This window comes from Mauremys reevesii, linkage group 3 (assembly GCF_016161935.1).
Source record: "Mauremys reevesii isolate NIE-2019 linkage group 3, ASM1616193v1, whole genome shotgun sequence".
NCBI lineage: Eukaryota > Metazoa > Chordata > Testudines > Geoemydidae > Mauremys > Mauremys reevesii.
The window spans coordinates 69431408-69447106 of record NC_052625.1 but is presented as its reverse complement, the minus strand read 5'-3'; positions in this window follow the sequence as shown (position 1 = coordinate 69447106).

The following is a 15699-nucleotide window of genomic DNA, read 5'->3' as shown; positions in this document are numbered from 1 at the left end:
ATCTCCCTATTCAATGACAACTCTCATCCATCTCTGACTTCTAAGATCCTGCTTTGCTCCTCAGCCTCTTTAGTTTCCCCTGGCCTTGCTTATTTTCACGATTCCCTTCCATTCAACTCCACCTCTTCTCACTTCATTCCACTATGTCGTCATCCTGTTCCTGCCAACCTCTCTCCCTGACTTTGATACCCACATTTCCCTCTAGTTAACCTTATTGGCCCTAAAAAGAGTGCTCTGTACTATGATGTTTTCCAGGCAGGCCCCACCAGGTCATTCCAGTTAATTATTCTGTAGCCCTTGTCCTTGTCCCTACTGGAAAGTCTCCCAGACTTATCCTTTGCATAACTGATCAGCCTGTCTGATGCCTCCTCTTTAAACTATCCTGTTGTTGCACCATGAAAGTGCAACAGGCATAGCCAAGGCTGAATACAAATGATCCAGTGTAATGGCTGGATACTTGAGATCATTTATATTCAGCTTCTGGATTTCTTTGGTGGCTTATCAGCACCAGTCCTCATACTTTTCGAGGTTTTCATATTTGTTCTCTCTGATCTGTCTCTCCTTCCTCCTCCTCCTCAACAGGGATTTAATTTTCCATGTTGACCCTCTTGCCATTTCCTTCTAGTTCACTTTCCACTTTTGATTCCCATGTCCTTGTCCATTGTTGTCGAATTCAGTTTGCCTTGTCACCTCTTCTGTCCCAACTCATGGCTGTATCTATGATCTCATTACTGTCAATATCTTTTCTCCCCTCTTATTCTAGTAATGACCGCAGAGTGCAAAAGCTGTTCAATGGTTATATTTGAATGCTTTCCACTAGCACACCCATTAGAAATAAAATGATCCTATCTCACTGCTCTCTCTGGCACCTTGAATCTATTATTTCCCAAGAATGTCATGACTCTTCCTGTAAGCACTTTCTTGTCTAGAACTTCCACTACCTGGAACAATCTCTGTACAGCTGCAATTCATCAATTTACCATCTGCTTATACATTTTGTCTGGAAATATCCTAATCATCTTCCTTTGCTATGATCTTAGCTCTGTAACCATATGACTTAATCCTGTAAGGCTTTTGAGATTAAAAACATGTTATATTACACTTCAAAATCTTGTCAAATGCATTACTACTGTTTTATTGTACACTGATATACTACTTTTATTCCTGAAGGATAGAAAAGTTCTTTAGACTGCACGTGCAGGAATAGCTTTGACCATCATTTAAATACAGCCATCTCTGGAGTGAAATATTAAGCTATTTCATAGAGTACAACTACACTGCACACAATAACAATGTAAACAAATACAAAATATGATGCCCCTTGAAACTGGAAGGGGAATTTGGTAGGGAGGATGTATTTACAGAGATTGGAGTTAGTTAAATCTTCTAGTATCAGAGGGGTAGCCGTGTTAGTCTGGTTCTGTAGAAGCAGCAAAGAATCCTGTGGCACCTTATAGACTAACAGAAGTTTTGCAGCATGAGCTTTCGTGGGTGAATACCCACTTCTTCGGATGCAAGCAGTGGAAATTTCCAGGGACAGGCGTGTATATATAAGCAAGCAAGAAGCAAGCTAGAGATAACGAGGTTAGATCAATCAGGGAGGATGGGGCCCTGTTCCAGCAGCTGAGGTGTGAAAGCCAAGGGAGGAGAAACTGGTTCTGTAATTGGCAAGCCATTCACAGTCTTTGTTTAGTCTTAAGCTGATGGTGTTAAATTTGCAGATGAATTGGAGCTCAGCAGTTTCTCTTTGAAGTCTGGTCCTAAAGTTTTTTTGTTGTAAGATGGCCACCTTAACATCTGCTATTGTGTGGCCAGGGAGGAGGCCCCGAGAAACTAAATTTGCCCCTGGTCCATGTCCATTATCTTCTTTTGAAGATGTAATGTTTCATGTGATAGAGAAAATCTTTTAAATGGGGAAAAATTGAAAAGTTAAATGCAGGTTTATAAGACACTTCATGAATTAAATTAGATGCACACCATGAAGCTAGACTTCAACAATTCTTCATGTGCTAATCAGTCCCAGATTGGTTGTCTGGTGATACCAATGAGACTTTAAAAACAGAAGGGATCAAACAATAGTTTGAAAGAACAAAAGCTTTAGCTGATGAATGCATGCGTTGAAGGCTTAGGCCCCAGTCCTGAAAAGACTTATATACATGCTTAACTTTCCTCACTGTGAGGAAGACCCATTGAAGACAATGAGACTGCTCACAGAGCTATAAGTTAAGTATGTGTGTAAATCTTGACAGGATCAGAACCTAATAAAACAGGTCTAGGGATGCTAAACCTATGCTAGTACAGAGTGATTGAAAGGTTGGTAATGTGCTCTACTCCTATAACCACAGTGGTCATCATTAAAAAAAAATTTAACATTTCCCAACATTTCCCACACAAGGGCCTCCATGGGAGTTACACATCTAAATACCTTTGAGGAGCTGGGTCTTACAATCTAAGTAGATAGGACAGATAAAGGGTGGAAGGGGAAACCAACCCCAAAACAAAACAACCTTGGGGGTAAAACCATACAAGTAAATTAATAAAACTGAAAACCAAACCCCTGCACCAAGCAGAATTTTTACTGCAAAATGGGAGAAGTGCCAGAGACTTCATGAAGCTTACTAAGGACTCTGCTACTGCTGTTCATTTTATGTGGATGGTGTTCAGACATTGAGGCAAAGGGCCGCAGTATAAAACCATAAGATTGGAAAGAGGAAAAATGGCTTGCAAAGTGTAACATAGCAGAACCAAGAGTAGAGCCCAGTTCCAGTGTTCTAGCTGCTGGAGAATGCGGCCTCTCAGTGTGTGTATAGGGGAATAACTATGCACAGAAACAACAATTTTTGGATGGGCTTATGAGCCCATCCATCTCCAAATGGGACCTTTGCAATCGCCAGTAATGGCTTCCCCTAAAAATACCCAGCCCAACTTTCTCCCTTAAGGGAGCTGATCCTCACCTCCCTCCTGGCTCTCCATATCCTGGCTCTCCCTGCATAGCCCAGTATGTGCCCTCCACTTATCCTTAGTGGCTGCTAGTGGGTCACACTTAAAATTAAAGTGTTAAGGTGAATGTTTTCTTTAACAGCAAGCAACACTTGATGGGAGGCTTTCCTTAAATACACTTCCCATATTTGAAAAGTGTGAGTGAGGAAAAGCTCTCCAAGCACGTTTTCAAGGTAAGAATTGTTTTGACCAATGGTACAATGTTAGAAAGTTGGCAACCCTAATCTTACAAAGCTGAACACCGTTGGTCCGCTCCTAGGGTGACCAGATATCCCGATTTTATAGGGACAGTCCAAATTTTGGGGCCTTTTTCTTATATAGACTCCTATTTCCTTCTCCCCCCCCCTCCCCGTCCTGATTTTTCACATTTGCTGTCTGGTCACCCTACCCGCTCCTTGCCCTGCCCCTTCAATAAGGCTCCGCCCCTTCTCTGAGTCCCCACCCCCTTCTTGCTCTATCCCCCCTCCCTCCGTTGTTCACTCTCCCCTACCCTCACTTTCCTCAGGCTGGAGCAGAGGGTTGGGGTGCAGGAGGGAGTTTGGGCTCCGGCTTGGGGTTTGGGCTCTAGGGTGGGGCTGAGGGGTTCAGATTGTGGGAGGGGGCTCAGGGTCCTTTTCGATTGGGTGTTCTGATCAAAAACTGGACACCTGGCAACCCTATACACTGTAACATTGCTAAAACACTCACATCCCCATAACTCCAGTGAGAACTGCTAAAATAGACCCCGTGTGGGATTGCGGGGGGAAAAAAACCACCATAAAGGGGTTTGAACTTGAGTACCTGTTGGACAATGAATGAAAATGAGTCGCAGTAAATAGAAACAGTCTCTGAAGAAGTATGTGCTTAAAGAATTGTGAAAGGGAACAGAAGCAGGTGATGAATTCTAACAGAGATTTCTCAGACTAACAGCCTCCCCTTCTGATGGCATCTCACTACTGCAAAATATATCCAAGTTCAGGGTGTGCAATGAGTTCTAAGGGGAGCTCAGTATCTTGCAGGATTGGGACCTTATTTTGCAAAGTACTGCATATGTTTGACTCCATTAATAGGCAGTTATTAAAAATAATAATCTAAATCCTGACATATAGAGAACTTCCAATGAGTACTGGAAGTACTCAGGCCTAGAGATGAATGAATGCCAGTTTTTTTGGGGGGGGGTTGTTGGCAATTTCAAAATTAAAAAAAAATAGTTTTTGGTTGAACAGCCCATTTTTTAACTGTTTTTGAATAATAAAAAAAAAGGGTAATTTTGAAAGGAAGTCCATTCAAACCAAAAAACAAACATTTTGAAAATGCTGAAACAAAATATTTTGGGTTTTTTGTTTTTGTTTTAAAATTTATTTATAATAAACAATTTGGCAAAACCAATGTGAATTCACAAATCTGTGTTGCTGAATCTGCATTTTTTCCACCTGAAAAATTTCACCCAGCTCTACTCAGCACCTTTCCATGGGGTAAATCCTGAAATTATCTTTGGCATTTCTCAGTCCTTATCCAGGAAAATCCATGCTGAAGTCAAGTCATGTATGGTGAGATAAGTCATGACACAAAAACAGTAGTTCTTTGTTGAGTTTTAAAGACGCAACTGATTGAGGAGGGCAAGGTGTGGGGAGGAACTTGTGGAGAAGAAGTAGAAACATCCAAAGATAGGATAAAGCATGGACCTGAATCAGGGGAAAAGATGAAGGGTGTAGTAAGTCCAGAAGATTGGGAAGGGTTTAGGGAGAAAGTTGGAAAGAAGGAACCAATGAAATTGGAGTGGGATGTGGGAATATAGAGGAGGTGGCTGAGGAAATGTCCTTAGAATTTACCAAAAATTGGATGTGACAGAAGAGAAGGGTTAAGAAAGCTGTCTTCGGCCACTAAGTGATTTGCTTAGATAAATAATAAATGAAAAATAGTATGCCATCTATGGGAATAAAATAAATTATATCATGATTAACGGGAATTATACAACTGAGCTGTCGGAGAAAGTTTTGTGCATTGTCCAAAATACAATAAAGTTACACCAAGAGAAAATTTCTTGATATGACAAAATTCCATTCAAGAACAGATCCCTCACAAGTCAATTTTCTTGTGCAGTGACTGCTGGCTTGTTCTTTCAGGAGAATTTTATTGCCTTCTCAGGCACACTCCTTCACCTCATGTCACTCTCCCTGCCTGTGCTACCAACTTTTGTATACTACTTTGATTGTTTTAGAGGACATAATGTAACCCCATGCGTGAGTAGCCGTGCTTCTGAACAGAGTATCTCAGCATTTTAGTGATCAGCCTTCCCATGGAGCCTTTACCAATATGACAGTGTTCTGTGAATTAAACTCATCATCCAACCACCAAGAGTCAGTACAACAACTAAATAGAAGACCATGTGGACTTCTGATGGAAAGTTGTGTTCCTTGAAAGGAATTGATTTTTTTGGGGACAATTTTTAATTTCATTTTCTTGACTTCAGTGAAGTTAAACCAGGGATGAATTTGGCCCCAACAACTCCAAAAGCAACCAACAGCTACCAGCCTAGGAAGGGGAAAAAACCCTGCTTGCATCGGCAGGCTTAAAATGACCACTGTGCAAAGTGGAGGAGAAGAACAAGTTTTAGCTAGCCAATAGCATCAAATAAACAGTCACCTACTTAGCAGGGCAGGTATGTAAATAAGACTGCTGGGGGGTGTTGGGAGTCCCCAAACACTTTCACTGTTCCAGGGATGTCTCTGGATGTTCCTTCACTCCCCTGTTGCTATTTGGGTTGTTGACCGCTAAAAGGAGGATGCAGATGATGTTTGTACAATGGATTTCTGTTTCCTCACTGGCTGAGCTGTCAGATGGAGATGTTTTCAAGCTGGGACACTCAAGAGGTGATTAAATATTAGAGAGCCACTCTCTATAACCCATTCTCCACATTACAGCACTTGAGACTGACTGAGCACACGGCAATTTGGTTGGGCTGGTGAAAATTTTCCATCCAAAAATCTATTTTTTTTTGTTTTTGTTTTTTGTTTCTGGCTAAAATATTTTGGTGTCTGTTGAAAGAAAACTGAAATCATAGGTTTGCAATATAAATATTAAAACAAATGAATTTTGATGCTTCTGAAAGTATCAGATTGATCGTATCTATAATCTATCCATCGAACTAGTGATGGCTCAGGCTAGTTGCCAAAGCTCAGATCCTAGAGGGCTCACAAACTAATTAAGGTGATACTCTCCAATTCCTATACACTAAGTGAAGATGGGAGAGGGAGGAAAAGACCATAGAAAAGTCCAAGGAAGGCCAGCAGCCATCGAACATAAGCAAAACACTGAAATGAAGCCACCAGAAAGAAGCAAATTACCCTGAATAGTGACCTTTTACATTCTGATGAAGATAGAGGAAACAGGATGGTCTTGCCTTCCAAGTGAGAGAAAAATATATAGTTTTGATCTCTCTTTAGCAATTTCCTTTCGTCCCCTACCTACAGGGTCTGGAAACAGGGCCAAATATCTTTTTCTGTCTGAGCTTTGGGACAGCAAGCAACTAGTACTGCTGCACTCCTGCTGCAGCATTCTCTTCTCTGCTGTAACCAGGAGAAGATGTAACTTCCTCTCTCATGCTGATCAGCTGAGAGTCAGCTGGTGTATATAATGCTGCAGAAGCAGTAGAGCAGTATCTGCTGGAGATTGAAGGAAACACACCTGGGGTGAATAGACATTCCTGGGCATTCAGATCTGTTGTGTGGCATTTGGGGTGTAGTGGAGGGCTTTCACCACCAGTTTTTGTAGCTGCACATGGGACCTACAGGAGAGCAGAGGAGAGTACAAGTGTTAGCATCCACCAATAGCCATTTAGTACTTCAAAAAAGTGAGAAATAGAAAACTGGATTTGCAGAGAGGAAAATACCCTGGTCAACAGCACTGTTCTTCATGGTGTGATCTTGGCTTCTCAGTCTCAAGGAATACAGATCCCGCAATTGGCTGATAAGTTTTTCCATGGGCTCCTTGTGGGAGACAGTGTTACATTTAAAAAATACATTTCCTAAGGCCTCCTCTGTAGTGTATATAGAGAGGGGAATAATTAGCAGTGTCCAGCTACACACAGCTTGTGATATTGAAGCTGGAGACAGTTAGCCATTTCACAAACTGTCAGTGCAACACTGATGGAGCTTTTAGCATCTGTTAAAGTACATGTATAGATTTCATAGAATAAGCTACTTTTTGGCAACAGAAACACCAGAAGCATGTACAGTGTAAGAAGCCTAAAGTGATCTACAGTGCTAGCCATTGTTTACCTAGAAGGCCTGGCCTGGCCAAGGCAGAGTTGAAGTGAATGCTGTACTTAAATTCTGGAGCTACTTTTATCTAGAAATGTAATTTTTGATAAATAGTGCCTATTGTATATTAGAAAGAATGGTGATAGTTGGGGAAAAATCAAAGTCACTGAGCACTGGAGAGGAAAAAAATATTGAAAATAAACTTTAATTATGTTGGATACAGATTTTTGGATGGAAAATACAAGCATTATCCATCAGATACTCGACCATACATCATTCCTGCTCATCCACCCTCACCATTGGAACACTCAGAATGCATGGTCAAAGTGCCAGAAAGACATTGTTACAAATATCCTTTGGTGCATTTAGGAAATGAAGAAAGTGAGCTATATATCTTTAATCCACTGCTAACAGCACGTACAACAAATGGTTTCCTATTAGATCAGGTTAGTACTGTGCCACTACTTTTGACTTTCCAGAACTTTGCACCTAGAAAGTACAGCTAGATTTTCAATGTAGTGGGAAAACACTATCTACAGAAAAACTGAGATGATATTACAATTGTTAATGCCTATTCTTAGATCCCAGGTGTGAGTTCATGCATAACACCACTAAGTGATTTAGTGTCACTTACTAATTTTCAAATATCCATGATTTAATATGAGGTTGGTAGAAATGATAGCTGCTTACAAATGGAGAACACGTTTAGGACTCTTTGGTATTTAATTATATCTGTTCAAAACAGGATGATTAATAGTCATAAGTATATCTGAATTAGGTACTTCTTTGTGGGGAATCAGTCTGAGCCAATTCTGGATTCCCCCAGGAAAGATTCTAATAGGCATTAAGACTCAAATTTCAGGCACCTTGCACTGATGAACACAAGAAACATCTGTACATAGTTTTCAGTATTATAAGCACAGAATGCTGATTACTCCAGGAGTATCTAGGTTTGCCTTACTAATAGGCTCATGGGGAAAAAAACTCCTCTCTTTAGGAATACAGAGGATTCTACTACTGCATGACTGAAAGTTTTTATCAATCCGCTTGATATGAAGAGATATTCAGATTGACTGTTAAAACAACTGAGTGGCTGGCTTAATTTAAATATAGCTCTGTTGATCATTTATCACTTTTAGATAATGTAAAATCTTTACTAGTTATAATGCCACTGCTCTGGATATACTGCTAATTACCACTCTGTCAAACGGTCAGCCAGAAACTCCAGTAAAGGGGGAGACATTAAGTGGCACAAGTAGCCCATGTAGAAGTCATCTGTTTAATAATGACCTTGAAAGAGTTGTGGGTATGTGATTCAATTATGTTTTAAAAAGGAAGGATGACTGTAGACATTCAGCTTCCTCTCAACATAGGGTAAGGAATGACTTGGTGGCTGTAAATTCAGATAATCTGGGATTTGAATGTTCAGTATTCACAAGCGAACTCAATGCATGTGAATTAACCAGCACAACATGCTACAGCCATATTTGGAACTCAGATACCATGGTGATGGGTGAAGTTTGGCTCAGTCCTGAAATTACAACAAAGCATTGGATTTCCAACATCCAGAAAGTACTGTGCTAAGTGGTGAACTTTCTAGGAGTGAAGGAAAAAGACTTTTTTTGTTTATTATATACTTGAGAGCTGACAATGTTTGGTGTTCTAAAAACACAAAAGAAAGCATTACCCTAAGGAAATGTTAAATCTAAATCAGACTGTTATATAAACACAGAGCTCATCATCTGATGATCCAGTCTTGAACTAATGCTGGTATCTTTGGGGATTATCCTTGAAAGGATTCAGAAGGCTTGGCCTATTTTAGCCTGTTGCACCCCTCTAGTTTAGCTACAGCTGCATGCATACTGCACCAGGTATGAAATGGATACTAAACTTAGTCTCTGCCATGACACTATAGCCCTCACTGGCAGGGGAATCTAATAGTCCCTTTTTCATCTTTAATTCTTTGATCCTATTATTTTATGACCCATAAAATTCAGGGACTGTCAAACACTGAAGTGTAGCTCATAAATGTCCAAACATCACATCACACACAAATGTCCTGCACATAAATATTGCAAACTCTCTTCTCCAAAGCCTCATTCTTCTGGTAAAGATGTATGTTTCTCTGATGCTTTGTAGATTTTTAATTAGTCTGTTGTATCTGAATAAATTTCTGGTATCTGAAAACAGCCAATGAGTGCTAAGCTTCAGAGCTGAAAGGAACCATGCACATTAGGCTTATTTTCTCCTTTTACAGATGGTCAGAAATCCACTCTTACAGGCTAATTCTTCTAACACAATTATGCAATGTTCAGTTGTTTGAAAGTTATTAAGAGCTTAATTACAGCATCGTCTAAGGTCACCCTAATTTAGTCAGTTTTACATTGAGGACCTGCATTGAAGTACTAAAAGGCTTTATTGAATGACCTAGATTTCATTCCACCATGTAAGAAAATAATAATTGATGATAAGGGACTGGTCACAGGACCAACATTGAAGCCTCATTGTGCTAGGCAGTGAGCAAACACATTGTAAGATCTTAGAGAAGAACCATCTAAATAGGCAGCACAGGGTGGGAGAGGAAACAGGGGACACAGAAAGATGAAATGACTTGCCCCAAATCACTCAGGAAGTTAGTAGCAGAGCCAGGCTTTGACTTCAAGTCTTCTGACTTTGTCCAGTGTTTGATCCACTAGACCACATTCCCTCCAGATTTGTACCATGTTTTTGTAGGCAAACACAGCTGTGCTAGCATTAAGAGAAGCGTAGTTCTGCTGTGTGCTCATTTTTATGTTAGAGCATTGTTGTGTTTGTCCCTTACCAAATCCCCTGCACAATCAGAATGTGGCTATGCTGTGACAGCCTTATGCTTGTGTTATTACTTTCTGCTAAGTAACCATCTTTCATGTGTCCTAATGTCAAAGAGTGAAAGTATGCACTATTGCTCAGTCCCCGTTTCAGTTAAATCACCTCTGCAAGTCACTGACACATTTCACAGGGAGATCAGTACTGAAGACTACTTTGTTGCTGTAGTTGAAGGATAAGGAAAAACAAATGGGTTCATTGACAGCATTAGTACTTCCACTTCAAGTACAAATTGCTTCTAATCCATCTGTGTCTCTTGTGTCAGGGAGTAATTTGTCCCAGAAGCAATAGTTTAAGGCCCTGGTATTACAAGGTACCGGAGTGGGGGAAAATCAGACAATAAAATTTGTTGGGAGTGTGGTTGAAGTCTTGCTTTGCCTTCATTTTTTCCATTTTCTCCCACTGGCAGTTAGATGAGTTGAAGAGAGTCATAGATCAGAAGGCCAGAAGGGACCACTGTGTGAATTTAATTTGACCTCCTGTATAACAGAGGCCATAAAACTTCCCTGACTTAATTCCTGTTTGAACTAGAGCATACCTTTGAGACAACATTCAATCTTGATTTAAAAATTTTCAAGTGATGGAGAATCCACCACAACCCTTGGTATATTGTTCCAATGGTTAGTCACCCTGACTGTTAACACTTGCTCTTTATTTCTAGTCTGCATTTGCCTACTTTCCAGCCATTAGGTCTTGCTATACCTTCATCTGTTAAATGAAGAGCTCTGTCAAATTTCTGTTTTCTGTGTAGGTACTCATGGGGGTGAGAGCAAGTCACCCCTTAACTTTCTCTTTGTTAAACGAAACAGGTTGAGCTCCTTGAATCTGTCATTATAAGGCATGTTTTCCAATTCTTAATCATTCTTGTGGCTCTTCTCTGAACCCTCTGCAATTTATCAACACCCTTCTTGAATTGTGGGCACCAGAACTAGACACAATATTCCAGCAAGTAGTAATAGTACTGGTAGTGCCAGTGCTAAATAGAGAGGCAAAATAAACTCTCTACTCCTATTCAAGATTCCCCTGTTTATGCATTCAAGGATCATATTAGCCCTTCTGATATACAATGGAGTCACATCATAGGCACATTTAACTTACACGATTTTAACTATTCACACTTGGCAAAACAAAACAAAAAAGAGAAAAATAACAATTTAAATACTGTACCTGTAGTGCGGGCGATTCCGCCCGCTATTCCACTCAGTGAGTGTTTGACTATACGTGATTTTCGCCTTATGCGCTGACTTCCGAACCTAACCCCCGCGTAAGATGCGACTCCCCTGTAATGCTGCATTGGGAGCTCAAGTTCAACTGATTATACACCATGATCCCCAAATATTTTTCAGTCACTGCTTCCCAAGGAGTCCCCCATTCTGTCAGGGGCCTGCATTCTTTGCTCTTAGATGTATGACCTTGCATTTAGCCATATTAAAGGGTATATTGTTTGCTCATGCCCAGCTTACCAAGCAATTCAGATCACTCTGTGTTAGTTTTAGTAATTATTTACCACTCCCACCAATCTTTGCATCATCTGCACATTTTATCCATGATTATTTTGTTTTCTTCTAGGTCATTGATGATGATGATAAATAGTGCAGGGCTACAAACCACTGCCTGTGGGACCCCATTAGAAACACCTCCTAAGTGATGGCTCCGTTAGTTACATTGAGATCTTTGGACAGTTTTTAATCCATTTAATGTGTGCCATATTAATTTTGCATTGTTCTAGTTTTTTAATCAAAATGTCATGTGGTACCAACTGAAATGCCTGACAGAAGTCTAAGTATATTACATCAACACTATTACATTTATCAACCAAACTTGTAATCTCACCAAAAAATGATAGTTTGACAAGATCTGTGTTGGATAAGCCAGGGTTGATTGACATTAATTACATTACCCTCCATTAATTCTTTATTAATAAAGTCCTGCATCAGCCACTCTATTATTTTGCTTGGGATAAACATCAGGCTGACAGGTCTATAGGTATCCAGGTTGTTCCATTTAACCTTGTTAAATATTGACACAACATTAGCTTTCTTCCAGTCCTCTGGAACTTCCCCAGTGTTCCAAGACTTATTGAAAATCAACATTAATGGTCCAGAGGGCCCCTCGGAAGCTTTTAAAACTTTTGAAAGCCAGTTATCTGGACTTGCTGATTTGAAACTGTCTAGCTTTAGTAGCTGCTGTTTAACATCCTCCCATAATACTAGTGGAATGGAAAGAAATTCATTATCAATATTCTACAATTCCTAGCTTCTAATTTATATTTATTATTATCGCTTTCCCCTTCCTTCTATTTGTTTTTATATATAAAATAATATTGGTGTATAGTTGCTTTCACCTCCCCTCTATGCCAGAGTTTTTTTAACCAATGGCCTTTTGTGTTTTTTTTTTTGGGCATCATAAAATGTTCTTAAACAGTTCCTAATTATCATTCACTTCTGAAATGGACATCTTACAAACTGTACAGCCTGCCTCCCACATAGAAGTTGGACCAATGTTCCACAAAACAAACCCCACTGTCTTACAACATTTACCTAGGCTATGGTTCTCTTCAAGAATTTTCTGCCTTCTCTCTTCCTTCGCTCGCTTGCTTTATGATATAGTTTCAACATGATTTGAAAGAGTTGTGCCAGCGTGGCTCATCAGGGAGGGGGAAAAAGACCATTACATTCCCTGATGTCAGTAGATGGCCAAATTCTGCTGTCTGATGCCCAAGCGTAGATCTGGAGTAAGGCCCCCCATATCCCTTCATTGGCTTTGGAATTTTCTTCCTTGGTCTGCCAGAATCCAGAAATGGAGCTTGATGCTGCTCATATGGAGGCCAATGGCAAAAGTCCCAGTGACTTCAGTGGTACAGGATTAGGCAAATAATGACTTTCAGGACAATATTATGGCCCATTTGTTCTTCCAGTACCTCTAGGTGTGTTCAGTGGAGTTTTTGAGCTGATGCCTGTGAGAGCCATCTGTTGACATAGTGCCATTTTGTAAAAGGTTTTGGTTTAATTATTATATCTCTGTTCAGAGAGTGAATTTACCCTTCTGTATGTTGCTCAGCATATTTAAAAACAATGTTTAGTAATATAATTTACTAAATAAATCCCTGATGCTTAGTGAACAGGAAAAGGAAGTACAAACATGGGTATCAAGGAGTCAGCCCAGAGGGCCATGTGAGAGTTTGAGCTGTAGGCAGTAACCTGGGAGCTGACTGAGGAGGGAGGCCAGATGTCAGGAGACACCAGGAGCCAGGACAAGCAGGCTGGGTAAAAAGTGAAGAGCTGAGCAGGGAAGCAGGCTGTGACTGGCAGTGGGAAGCTGCCTGTAAGACAGATTGGTGAGGCAGTCACTACAGCTGGATGATGGGCAGATAACGTTGCCTGTGGCCCCTAATGAAAGCATAGATGATAGGCCTGACCTCTTGCTGGAAGGACCTACAGACCAGTGCTTAATTGTCTTCCAAGAGTGGGATGGATTAAAAGGGGCATCTGAGGTGTTAGGCCTGAGAAACCCCATAGGGCATGGTTACCGTTACAACCCTCTGTTTATCTGGCTCTTACGGAACAAGTTGAGAACCACTGTGATTTTCTGTTGTAATCTCTAAGACTTGTATCTAGGATATTTGCTTCCTGTCAGCTCTGCTAAAGATTCCTCCTTCATTTTCTAGAAGCAAATGAGTGCTTCAGACTCTACTAAGATCTGGGATGGGTAGAGCCCACTGCTTGGTGTGCCTAGAGTTCTTACCTTTTAGCTTGTAGCATACAACACACTGCCAAGCAGCTAAAAGGGACTGCTGCATCCCTAGCAGTTAGAGACAACATGCACTGGGGTTGACTATAATACTCCACTGTGCCATTTTTTTCTGTTGGTCTCTGGTACTGCCACACAGTTGAATGAAGTGCTCATCGCATAGTCAATGGTCTAAGCAAAGTGACCATAATTTATAACTTGCCTAATAACAGCACCTACATAATCCCACAGATTTACCCAGCATGCCAAGTAGTTCAAAGCAGTTATTCTATCACTCTAGGGACATAGCAGGCACCAAAACCAGAGTGTGACATTCTATGGACCCTGCCAAATGGAACAGAGCTTGTACCTGAAAATGTCCAAGCAGTCCCTTCCTTCTATGAAGAGTTGAGCATGAAAATGCTTCCAGTCTGTGCTCAATATAAAAGCTCGCTCCCTGAATTTAATGGCCACTTGGACCTGGCCCTGTGCTTGGTTTTGGGATACAGTTATGGTCACAATTTGCCATGTTACCACAAAAAGCTGACCAATTGTCTTAACTTCAGTAGTGTAATAAAGACAGAAACATCTCCAGTGGTCTGCTGGACCCATCTACCATTACATCTACTGGATGCTGACTGGAAGGAGCAGCTGCTGAAGACAATCAGCATTAAAGGAGAAATTCCTACCTATTCCCAAGAGAGGATCAGCCATAGTTTGGAACATATCAGGAAGCACTTCCTTAATTAATACCCTTGCTAACCTGTAACTGGATCCCAATTATGCTGCCAGTAAACCCAGACCAGAATCACAACTACAAGAGTAGGTGAGTGGGAGGGAAGCCACGGTGTGGACAGCCAGGGATGGACAATCCTGGTCCTTGAATTTCACAGCTTTTAGGTAACCCCACATAAAAAAGAGGAAAGTGAGAGACACTGGCTAGCAGGATGCAAATCTAGCAGGATAGAAGACAAGGAGCAAACCTGAATTTCTAATGTAAAAATACAAGTTAAACAAATGTAGAAAGCTTTCAGTACTTCTTTATACATTCTACAAAAGCAAGGGAAAAGTGCTCAAGGCCAGTTATTTTTCCTTTGCTTCCCATCTTTAAGATAAAGGCGATTTTTGAAGCAACCAGCAAAAAGGCATATAGCACTTACAGTATTTCAATTAGGCAATTAAAACTGGAGATGGGCCTGAACCAAAACCCTAAATCCAGACATCCACAAACTTGATGGAATTTCAGACCAAAATCCATCCATCTAATATATCTTTTGTGGCTAGGGCTCATTGCTAATTAACACTATAGCTGAATGGTTTAAAGAAGCCACATATAAGCTGTGGAAAGGAGCCAGATGGTGTTAAATGCACTTGAAGTTGTAAGGCGAGCTGTCTGAATCCCATGGTGTCTTTGTTACCTTAACCTTCAGAATATTAGCAGAGCCTTTATTGTAAGGACAGATATTGTCATTTTAAAAGTGGCCACAATCGAAAGGTTAAAAGCTGGAGCAAGCTTTTTTCTTTTCTTTTCTCTGTTTTTTTTAAACACAAAAGAATTTAGTATTCCACTAAGAGAGACTTGACATTTGTAGCAAATATTGAATCAGGCCAGTGGGAAAGGGAGTCAGTAAATTGAAAAGATTGAAATTCCACACAACTGACCACAACTGCAGGCTTTTGCAGGCAGAGAAAAGGAAACCGCTGGCACTTGTTGGCAAGCTTATCTCTGGGCTCCATCGTGCCAAGAAAGTTTCCTTAACTAGAACTGTATCTTCTGGAGGGAACCATGCTGCCAGTAATTTCTTATGTGACTGAACATACAGAATCTCAGACTTATGATAACTTTTCAGATCATGGACTGTCT